General features: G+C 26.5%; 2 non-coding genes across 2 annotated transcripts; one reads left to right on the top strand and one right to left on the bottom strand.

Moving 5' to 3' along the window:
* The first annotated feature begins 311 nt into the window (after nucleotides 1-311).
* On the top strand, nucleotides 312-385 carry TRNAT-AGU. The gene has a single exon. It is a non-coding gene; the product is annotated as a tRNA-Thr (tRNA).
* Nucleotides 386-2,873: 2,488 nt separating this feature from the next.
* On the bottom strand, nucleotides 2,874-2,947 carry TRNAT-AGU. The gene has a single exon. It is a non-coding gene; the product is annotated as a tRNA-Thr (tRNA).
* Nucleotides 2,948-11,885: the final 8,938 nt, after the last annotated feature.

Below are 11,885 nucleotides of genomic sequence, written 5' to 3'. Positions count from 1 at the left end.
AATAAAATACTTAGTTTTTTGAAATCAACTAATTTAATAGACCAAATATAATGTAAATGTAAATGTAAATATAATTATGTGACAAAAGTAACACAAAAAAAAAACTAACTAATGGCCTATGATTCCGAGTTGTAAAAAAAATAGATCAATAAAAAAAAATGTATTAAGTGATTTATTATTGATATTCAATTATTCAAATATAACATATTATCCATTACAGTCGGTTACTCAATGATAATGTATAGTATAGAGTTTACGTATTTGCTCACTTTTCAATTTGTATAATTAATATTTCGATGCTACAGTACAGCGGCGCCGTGGCTTAGTTGGTTAAAGCGCCTGTCTAGTAAACAGGAGATCGGGAGTTCGAATCTCCCCGGAGCCTTTTTGAATTTTTTTATGAAAAATGTTTTTAATTAAATTTTATTTTATTCCAGATGCTAATTTCATTTTAAAAACTGTCCAAATTACATATTCCAAGTAGGCTGGTTTCTTAATATTAATTTAAATCAGTGTTGTACATAAATAATTTATTAATTCAGGTATAGTATTAATAAATAATTTAATAAGGTAGGTACTATTAATAGTTAAATTTAAAACTATTAACTAGGTTAGGTAAAATTTTTATAATAATTACGATTTATGATACGAGAATTGAATAAAACGTAAATTTTCATTAACTCATTATAAAGTAATTTTTGGTATTTATGTAGTCATTTTTTGATGTTTATAATTAAATAGATATAATTAATATAGGTACAATATTTTAAGTGCAAGCAAATAATATTACTATAAATTTAATATTTATATATTATTTCGGGCCGCATGTAACAATATTATATATACCAACAAAAAGCATCTCCTATTTACTTTTTTCCATTTTCAAATCGTACTTTTGAACAAATGGCGCATTCAAAATCAAAATTTCAACCACTATCGTTATTTTTTTTATATGATATTATAACCCTATATAAGAGCATGAAAAAATAATAGTTGTTCAGAATATTATAAATGGGGGGAGGGGGGATTTTTAAAAATATTCTCAAATATGTAATAATTATATGATGACAGTGTCACTGATTACCTCGATTATTAAGTACAAAAATTATAATTCAGAATTAATTTTAATATTAATTTATTTATTTAGTAATATATGGACTAAAGCCCAATTACAACATTTAAAATAATGATAGCTACCTAACAAATCGAAGGAACATTAATGCTATATAACGAGCAAAAAAATTATATCAATTTTACAATGAAAAAAAAGAGTGATGAACTTACGATTTAAAAAGTAATAATAATACCTAGGTATTATGAGCTATAATGAGCTATAATGAGCAATAACAATCAACCTATTAAATTATTTAAATAACATTTGTACATATTATACTGTGATCAACAAAAATGAAAGGATATGTGTCAAATAAGTCCATTATGCTACGCATTATTCGTAAAATTTGTGAATATTGACAGGATGATTCGTTTTAGTTGGTACACGGAATATAAAAGGAATCAGTAGATCGAATTACTTTAATCGGAATCGGGAAAGAAAGTTTTTGAAGAACCCTCGATTGGACCAAATAAATAGGTAAGTAAGTACTTTACCTTTATATAGTAAAATATATTATATGTCTTATTTCTGTCTTCTCCTTTGACGCCCTTCAAGCCATATACGAGACTTAAAGAAGTATGATTCTTAAAGTACATCACAACACTAAAAACAACTTTGCTTATAGATTTAAAGTACTATTTCATTATTTAAGAAATATGCGGTGTGGATCTCACACTCAAACACTAATAATTTGAATGAGATACAGGCGTTTGAAAATATGCGTGTGACGTCATAGAGCTGATAAGTCTGGCGCATGTTTTACGTGTAAAAGTGTCTAGATTAAGGGGCCTGAACGAGCTTAGCATTGCTTATAGCACAGAACAAACAAGAAACGACACTTTCGGGTGTGATAGCATAGGGGAGGCTGAGCATTGAAGGTACAAACGAATCACGGGAGGCTCTGACTTGAAGTTAGTAACAGTTTTTTTTAAAAGAAACGTTATGTTTAAGTACTAATATTTTCAATTATATTTTATTTGTTTACCTTTTCCGTTTTTTGTGTCGTGTTTTAAATTGAAAACAATCTAGTTTGTGTTTGAAAATCGTAGATTCTATTCTGTGGTTATATCATGAATTCGGTGAGATTTAAAAAAAAAACACGTGAACGAACTCTAATAATGCTAGCTGAAACATAAAACATACACCTCGTAGTTGAATAGATGTTAATTAATTATAATACATATTTTTCCATAGGCATCTGTAGTAAGTATAAGTATATTATATTGATAAACATTTTCACTGATTCTGTTAAAAAAATGGATACCTATAAAGTATAAACTTCAATGTAATTCAATATAATTTATTACAGGTCAAACAAGTACTACTACTAATATTAATCTTTTTGTGATTTTTATTAGATATTTGTCTGCTTATCTTTAAAAAATGCAAAAAAAAAATAATTTAATTTGAATTATAAACATCAAAAAATGACTACATAAATACCAAAAATTACTTTATAATGAGTTAATGAAAATTTACGTTTTATTCAATTCTCGTATCATAAATCGTAATTATTATAAAAATTTTACCTAACCTAGTTAATAGTTTTAAATTTAACTATTAATAGTACCTACCTTATTAAATTATTTATTAATACTATACCTGAATTAATAAATTATTTATGTACAACACTGATTTAAATTAATATTAAGAAACCAGCCTACTTGGAATATGTAATTTGGACAGTTTTTAAAATGAAATTAGCATCTGGAATAAAATAAAATTTAATTAAAAACATTTTTCATAAAAAAATTCAAAAAGGCTCCGGGGAGATTCGAACTCCCGATCTCCTGTTTACTAGACAGGCGCTTTAACCAACTAAGCCACGGCGCCGCTGTACTGTAGCATCGAAATATTAATTATACAAATTGAAAAGTGAGCAAATACGTAAACTCTATACTATACATTATCATTGAGTAACCGACTGTAATGGATAATATGTTATATTTGAATAATTGAATATCAATAATAAATCACTTAATACATTTTTTTTTATTGATCTATTTTTTTTACAACTCGGAATCATAGGCCATTAGTTAGTTTTTTTTTTGTGTTACTTTTGTCACATAATTATATTTACATTTACATTTACATTATATTTGGTCTATTAAATTAGTTGATTTCAAAAAACTAAGTATTTTAATTAATACATTTTATTACATAAAAAAATTGTAAAATATTATTTTTTGAATAATGTTTTGTACCTAATGAATTTAAACTGTTTAAAAAAATTTTTTAAATCTTTAATATCGTTAATGAGTGGTAACTGTGGTCTAAATATCACATTGCATTAAACTATTGTTATTTATTATTTTATTTTTTCATTAGTACTTAATTCATATAACATATTACCTACTATATTAGCCCATATCTATAAAAATAATCAAATAAATACAAAAAGAAATCTTTTTTCTAATAATATTTTATAATATTCTACGAATTAAATTAATTAAATTGACCAACCGTTAATAGGTATACTAAAATATTTTATGGATAACCCAAAAATTCAAAATTAACTTAATTGGGAATTTTAAAAATAATACAAGTTGATTTTAAGTTAACATGTAACCTAATGAGTTAAGTTAAAGTTAAGTTAATTTATTAAAACAGTGAACTACATATGCGCAAATAGACAAATTATTTTGGGGGGACTAAAGCCCCTCCTATAATATTTTCTGAAAATCATATATGCTCAGTATTAACTACTGATTTTTGAACTGGGGGGACTTGGCAGAAATGTGGGGGGACTAAGTTCCCCCAAGCCCCCACCTATTTGCGCCAATGGTGAACTAGTAAGTTAAGTTAATAAATTAAAATTAACTTAACTTTGAACTTATGAACTCGTTAATACCTAGTCTTGCCTAGAAGCGACTGAATGGGCTTGCGATGTTGTCTGTTCATAGGATAATACAAGTAAAACCCAGTGGCAGTCATTAAGAAAATTAAATCTTGTTCTGTAAATTCAGTAGAATAAAGCTTCTATATTTATACCTACATATTATTTACGAAAATATTTTATATATATTATATAATTTTACGTAATAACTTTAGGCCGTTGTTTTGGAGAAAATATCATTTAATTTTGTTTTTAATGTTGCCCCTTTAGGCCCAGGAATAATGTTTATTTTTTCTTCTGATTCAACTATTAGAAAAAAACTTTCAGCATATTTCGTGTTTCTAGTTTTTTAATTATTTCAACTGGAAATGACAAGTGAGTTGATATAAATATTAATTCATTCACAACCGATATATCTTTAATAATATCAAGTACTTTTTTAACCCATTGTGCGTCGTCATGAACGTGACCTGTTTTTTGCTCAAAAATATGCTTTACAGGAAAACTCTCACTCCTCGTATAGAGTATATGAAAGAGAAACATTCTTGCAAGGCACATGGAACTTGGATTTTCAAAAAATATATATAAACTATAAAATACGATTTTGAATAAGTCCAATTTTCACAAGATTTTGTTGTTTTTATGATGTTTGTTTTAAGGGACCTGCAGCCGATGAAAAAAAAGTGAATTTCAGACCAATAAGCTAGACAAAACTGGAAGAATTTGGTTTGACAGATTTTAATTTTGAAAACGGATTATGATTGATCAACGAGTTTACTAGAGAATGATCGAGGTGATTTTGAATATTTTTCAGCTGTGCTATCCAAGAAGAAAAATATCGAAAAAACATGATATTTTGTATTTATATTATTCATTATAACACTAACGCAAAAATTACATATCATTAGCTCCAAAATTAATATTTTATATTAAAGTAGTTATTTAAAAATTTGATTTTATAATTAATTACCAATAAATATAATAGATATTAATTATAATTATAAAATTCTAATTTTATTAGATTGGTTGATTTTTTCGATCTCAAAAAAAATGTCAATTATAAATTGTTAAAATATAATATAGGTTAGTTCTAAATTTAATATAGCCGTGGCCCAGATAGGTGTCGAGGATTTTAGCGTTTTTGTACGATACGATTTTGGGGCTTTCGTACGAAACAACGTTTTTTTTCTTATCTAATTTTGGCGTTTATGTCTTCCACAGCTTCGGAGACAGGGCCACACAGGTGGATATACGTAGTTATACCTTATACGTTTAACAACCTGCTAAAAAATAAATGCAGTTTCTTACAAATTCGCAACCCTGATTAATAGAATATTAATTGTATTTCCTACATGACGTATAATAATAAATATTATTCAATTCAGCAGTAATTCTGTGAATGATTAAAATTATAATAATAAATATCTAGGTACCTAAAAGTAACTGTTAATTAATAATGATCAATGAGTATATAGAGTAGGTACTTACTATCTAGACAAATATGTTTAGGCATGGGATACCTACTGAATAAAAAGTTATATTTTTCTTTCTGAATAGCGCACTAGCGCAGTTGGTTATAACTTTTCTGTTTATAATATCTATAAAAATATATTCTGTGGATATTTAATAATATAACTACTTAGGACCGGACTTATATGCTAATGCATATATTTATTGAAATAGGCTTTTTTGAAATCTGATGAGAAATGTCCCCGATTTAGATCATTCTTATTAAACAATAGTTATAAAGCTAATTGTATTTTGTATATTCCAATGTTTTTACATATTAAATGCATATTTGTAGTTTTATAGTGCATATTATTATTTATAGCTAGGGTTCTGAAATTTCATGAAATACTTAATGTTAATGAAAGATAAAAAATGATCTTTTAGTTAGTGTGAAACAATAACTAGACAAAAACGAGCGAACTACTATTTAAAAAAATAATTATCCTGGTAATTTTGAAATGTTAAGTACATATTTTTATATTATTATAACCATTTATTATTCTTTTTATAGGTATTGGATGGTACAAATCTTTCATGAAGCGTCAGCCAAATATATCTGTCAGGACAAGTGAACATGTGACAGCTGCAAGTGCCTGTATTAGTGAACCGGATATAAAAAAATGGTTTGAAGGTGTTAAACAGTATTTAAAAGAAGAAGTTTTATATGATATATTGAGTGATCCGACAAGAATTTTTATCGGTGATGAAACCGGGTTTTCCTTGTGTCCCAAAACAAAAGCAATTTTAGCTACCAAGGGTAGTAAAGATGTATATGAAGTTTTAGTAGGGAATTCAAAAGAAAATTTAACCGTCATGTTTGTATTTAGTGCAGCTGGAGTGATGCGTCACCCGATGATTGTGTACAATTACAAAAGAATTCCTCAAAATATCAACTTAGTACACTTTGTTCTGACTTACAAATTATTTTAGTTGCGCCCTGTACCCTAATTCGACTAGGATATTACAACCAGCCGACGTAGCCGCTTTTCGCCCACTCAACGAAGGTTGGAAAAGAGGAGTATTTGAGTGGATGAAACAAAATTGTTCAATGGCGGCTGTAACTAAAGTAGATTTTGCTCCAATTTTACAAAATGTTATTAAAGAAACCATAACACCAGTCATTTTAAAAAATGGGTTTAGAGCTTATGGACTTTATCCATAGAATCCAAATAATATTAATTTTGATAAATGTCTTGACAAAAATCTAGTAGCTGCAGTTGATGAGCATTGTTTGACTGAATATAATTTGGACTTTGATAAATTGTGTGATATAATTGGTCCAGAAATTGTAAAAAATGTAATACTATTAACGATTCTATAGAAATTACCCCTATATCTGAAGAATTGCAAGCATTAATTAATGTGTACAATTTATTAAAAGAGAAGTCAAATAATGAAGGTGAAATTTGTTTTCAACATCAATATCATATTATATTTGATATTCTATCTCTAGATTACAACAATCACGATAGTAATACATAAATGTTTTAAACTTTGAAATGTATTTTAATATTTCTTCTTATTATAATCAAATTCTTTGTTTTTTTTTACTTTATTGAGTTCTACACTGTTAATATTTTTAAATTTTGTTATGCAAATTAAATCATGTAATTGTTTTTATTTTCTTAAGTTCTATAGGTATTGTTAATATTTTTAAATTTTGTTAAGTATGAAACTTAAATAATTTATTTGTTAACTATTCAATTTAAGAAAATCTTAAGACTAAAAAGAGTGATAAAACATAAGACTGTTTTAATTTTAACCAAATAAATATTTTTAACTTCGAAATGTATTTTATTATTTCTTCCTATTATAATCAAATACTAGTTTAGCATAATTATAATTTCTGCTAGATGTACTAATTTTAGTTTTTTATAATAGGCATATAGGCTATTTGACTCCTGACCACAATACAGTACTACATATTGCGATTGAATAAAATGTTATGCATTTTAGAATGAGTTACCTAAGTGAAGCCTAAGTATATAGGTATATACTTAAGTACATAGATACATAAATTATACATTATAAAATATCTTTACATCTCAATTAATTAGTTCATTAGTTATCTTATTAATAATTATAAACTAAATATGTATATTTTTCTACAGTTATGTGTAGTTTAAACTTTGTTTGGTGCTTATATATTATGTGTTTTTTAATTATTATTCATTATACCTAAGTAGTAGCTAGGTACTATCTATCTATAAAATAGTATAAGTAGATAGTTTTATCTATTAATTTAACCAAATGAATCATAAAGCTATTAAATTACATAAATAATTTAAGAGGATGCCAATAACAGAAATTATAAAACCAATAACACAATTTTAGGTGCCAATAACTATAATTTTCGATTATTTTATACTTGATGGTGAAGAAAAAAAAAAATATTTATATATAATGATCATAAAGTGAGATTGATAAAAATTTGATTAATCATTGAAAATGATAATATAAGTTCTAACTATGTTTAAGTCTTAAATATCATGGAAACAAATGTACACTTTTCTAAATGGTGCCAATAACTGTACACTTTACGTAGGTAACTAAATTGTTATTTTACGTCAGTTGATTAATATAAATATATTACTGTATAATTGAAACATACAATAATTTTATCGTGATACAATTATTATGATTCAATATTTGATACCTAGGTACCTACTCACAAATCACAATACTATAATTATTGTTTTACAATTGATATAATTTAAATATTGATTAACATATAATACACCTACCTAACCAATATTTCACAGATTCTCATTTGATTAGTTTCTTCATACCTATTTGTATGTATCAATATTTTTTTTTGATTAAGTATCTATCATCTATGGTTATGATTTATAACCATAACTTACAATAATTAAAATACGTAATAAATAGGACTTTAATTTTTATGTAATTATATGGATGCAAAATACATAACCACATAATTAAATATGGATAATTCATTTAAAATATGTATAAAAAAAAGAAGAATACGTTAAATAACAGTTAATAATTTTGAAATACACTATAGTTTATAAATGAATCAATAAATAATAGTATTATTCAATCAATTCTTCCTGGTCTCCATAAATGTATGATAGCGATGAGCCACAACGGATAAACAGAAATTCTGTCTGTACCTATTCCTATTTCTCCTTTATCTGTTCAGATTTTTTTTAAAAGCTACTCAACTTCAAATTGCCCAAAGTGAGACTATAAGATTTAATTTTTACCAAAATTTACAACAACAAAAAAATAACTAAATTCTAAGATATACGAAATAATATTTTAAGGATGCAAAAATGTACTTTAGGTATTTCAATATATATATAAATATTAAATAAGCTTGATTTAATTAAAATAAATTTATAAATCGTCACATTTTATCATCAATCATTAAAAACATTAGAATGAACTTTTAGGGATATAGCCTACCATAAAATGTATACAGACAATAATTAATGATTTTCAAAATATAATCAAATATCATAGTGATTATTTCAGCGTTATAAATTACAACTTGATCTAAAATCATAATTAATTTCAGATCATCTTCTTGGTAGGTACAAAGTAGTTAAAAGTTTGCATGAAATGAATGTGGAATAATATTGTATAGTATTTTAATGCGATTATTTTTAACCCAAAATCTAAACTAATAATGCATATAGTAAAAAATGAAATGCCTCAAAATCTAGAACTTACGAAATGTAAACTCTAAATTAGATATTTTATCGGTAGGTCTAATTTAAACACACTCAAATTTCCTTTCAAATACAGGAAGTTGAATAAGTTTATTTTTATTCGAATATTCCGGAGAGAGTTGTTGTATTCTATTAACGCTACCTACTACAATAACAAAATGCCTCATGTAATCCCCAAAACTACTTTTTAGTTCACGAAAATATTTTTAAACGTTATTTAACATAATCAATGTTAGTCATTGCATCTCCCTCTTTAAAAAAAAGAATAGGGAGACAGAAATATAATATAATTTAAATTATAGAAGTATCTTAAACTTTTTAGTTTTTGAGTAAACTCTAGGTACAGCCAAATAGATCGATAGATTTGGTCGAAAACTAATTTTACATAAAAATTTCTGTTTATCTCTAATTTTTTTCCGACGCGTTTGAAAACTAACAGGAATTTATCAACTAGATTTACTTTTCTTTTAGAAAAGCTACTGAAGTCGAAAATCTAAGCATTATTTTGACAAGACATCGTGTATACAGACATAAAAAAAATTAAAAACGCATCATTATAAAATCAATACATTCATCATTCACGAATCTAAAACGCAAATCATTATTAAAATTTACATTTTCTTCGCTCCGCTAAGAATCTAATATATTATATAATATTTCAGTTTTAAATATATGTAACAGCAATAACGAACATATAGGGATTTAAAATTTAACATTTCTCCGAGAAATATTTGTACGAAAAATGAGAAATCAAACTTTACAAAACAATGTATGCCTTTTCAAATAGAAAATGGACAGTTGGCTTATAAAAAGACACGTGCACGTGTTATTATTAATGCAGATGAACAACTTCGTATTATAAAAATGATACATTGTGGTTCAGACTCCTTAATTGAAGCCTCCGCTCTGGCAGCCCAACGATTGATTAAACAAAGGTACGTAATGAATAAACACTAATACTATAGTTTCAATGTATCTGAACTGTGGCACTAGATTTATTTTTTCTAATATAATTAGTGTCGATAATAGTTTTTAAGGTAGCATTTTGACTTTTTGATAGAATATTAATATTGCAACATTTTTTTTATATAGATATTTTTGGAACTATATGTCTGACGATTTCAGGGATTTTATAATGCAATGTGATTTGGTCAAAGAGTGAATCTAACTTCATTGAAAGTGGTTCCTGAATTGAAATCTGTGAACATTCTAAAACAGGTAGGTACCTATATGTGTTATGTTGGAAAAGTACGTGATTTACCACGGTTAAAAAAAATGAAAATAAATACATACTATTTTTTTCATAGATATTTAAAGTTCAAATGTTGACAAATGTTCAAATGTAAACGAAAAATGGTAGTAAGAGTAGGGACTACAACTTGGATGGTACTACGGATGGAAAATCGATGGATTATCCTAGTACTACATAAGTTGAGAGTACAGAAAGATACGAAAGTTCCACACAAGTCACAGAAGTGCAAGTCACGAGAAATGGCAGTAAGAGTAGGGACTACAAATTGGATGGTACTACGGATGAGATATCGATGGACTATCCTAGTACTACTGAAATTAAGAGCACAGTCAAATTTAAAAATCCGCAAAATAATGAAACTAACGTTAGCGAAAAATCAGTTATGTGTATTTCAGAGGAACATGAAACAGGTTACATATATATAGTTTGTGTAGTGTTGGGAATAGTAGTGATAATAAAGTTACTAATTATGATGAGTATAGTAAAGTATTATAGATTAATACGGAAAGAAAGATACCGATATTTAGTAAGAACATTGGAATTCACGGGGAGACACTCATATCGGAATCGGGAGGAAATAGCTCTCACGAGACTTTGAAAAAGAAAATATATATAAAATTTATAATTAGAAACTAATTAGATGATAGGAACGATTACGATTTAAGTAACAAAATATTTTAATTATAGGAGTAAGAGTCTGTTATTTTGCGTCAATTTGGACATTGCAATTTTACATGGGGAACACGATACAAGTTCAGTAGGCAGCGGTAATGTACCAAAATGTTTACCTGGACATATAGAAGTAGCAAATAAACAGCTAAGCGAACCATTTTCGGAAAGTGAAATTAAACGTATTACACAAAGCCTCGCGACTTTCTTATATGATATGTCGAAAAGGAAAGGGAAATTAGGTACACAGTGTTGCAAGGATCTGGTCGAATATATGGATTATGTACCGGAACCGGAAATGTTATTGAAGTATACAGACGAATATATGAAATATGCTATTAAAAGTATTGAATAATTATTAATGATGTAGAAATAGTATAGGAAATTAGTATAAATTAATTAAGAGTTAGTTATGATTAGGATAAATAAATAACAAGATGATACAGTTTCTAATAAATAAATACAAAACTAATATAGCATGCAAAAATTAACACTAAAAATACTTGAGCAAAAATACTTAAAGAAAAAACAAACATTATACGGTAATAATTTTAATGACAGTGGGAGAACAGTGGGTGTTGCTACCATATTCTTATCAAACAGGCAAACCACTGGAACTCGCTGTCAATAAAACTATATATCAACTATAGTAATTTCGGACACATATCGAGAACAATATAGTTGCTCGCAAGGTCATTTGACCAAGTAAAGATTGAATGAAGAATTATGAAGCATACGATAATATAGCGTTATAAGCTAATTTTCATAAATTTGGAAGCTATATGTGTATATATTATTTTAGGTTTATTT

This window comes from Acyrthosiphon pisum, chromosome X, assembly GCF_005508785.2.
Source record: "Acyrthosiphon pisum isolate AL4f chromosome X, pea_aphid_22Mar2018_4r6ur, whole genome shotgun sequence".
Lineage (NCBI taxonomy): Eukaryota > Metazoa > Arthropoda > Insecta > Hemiptera > Aphididae > Acyrthosiphon > Acyrthosiphon pisum.
Note: the sequence above shows the minus strand (reverse complement) of the source record. Positions and strands in the feature narration are given on the sequence as shown.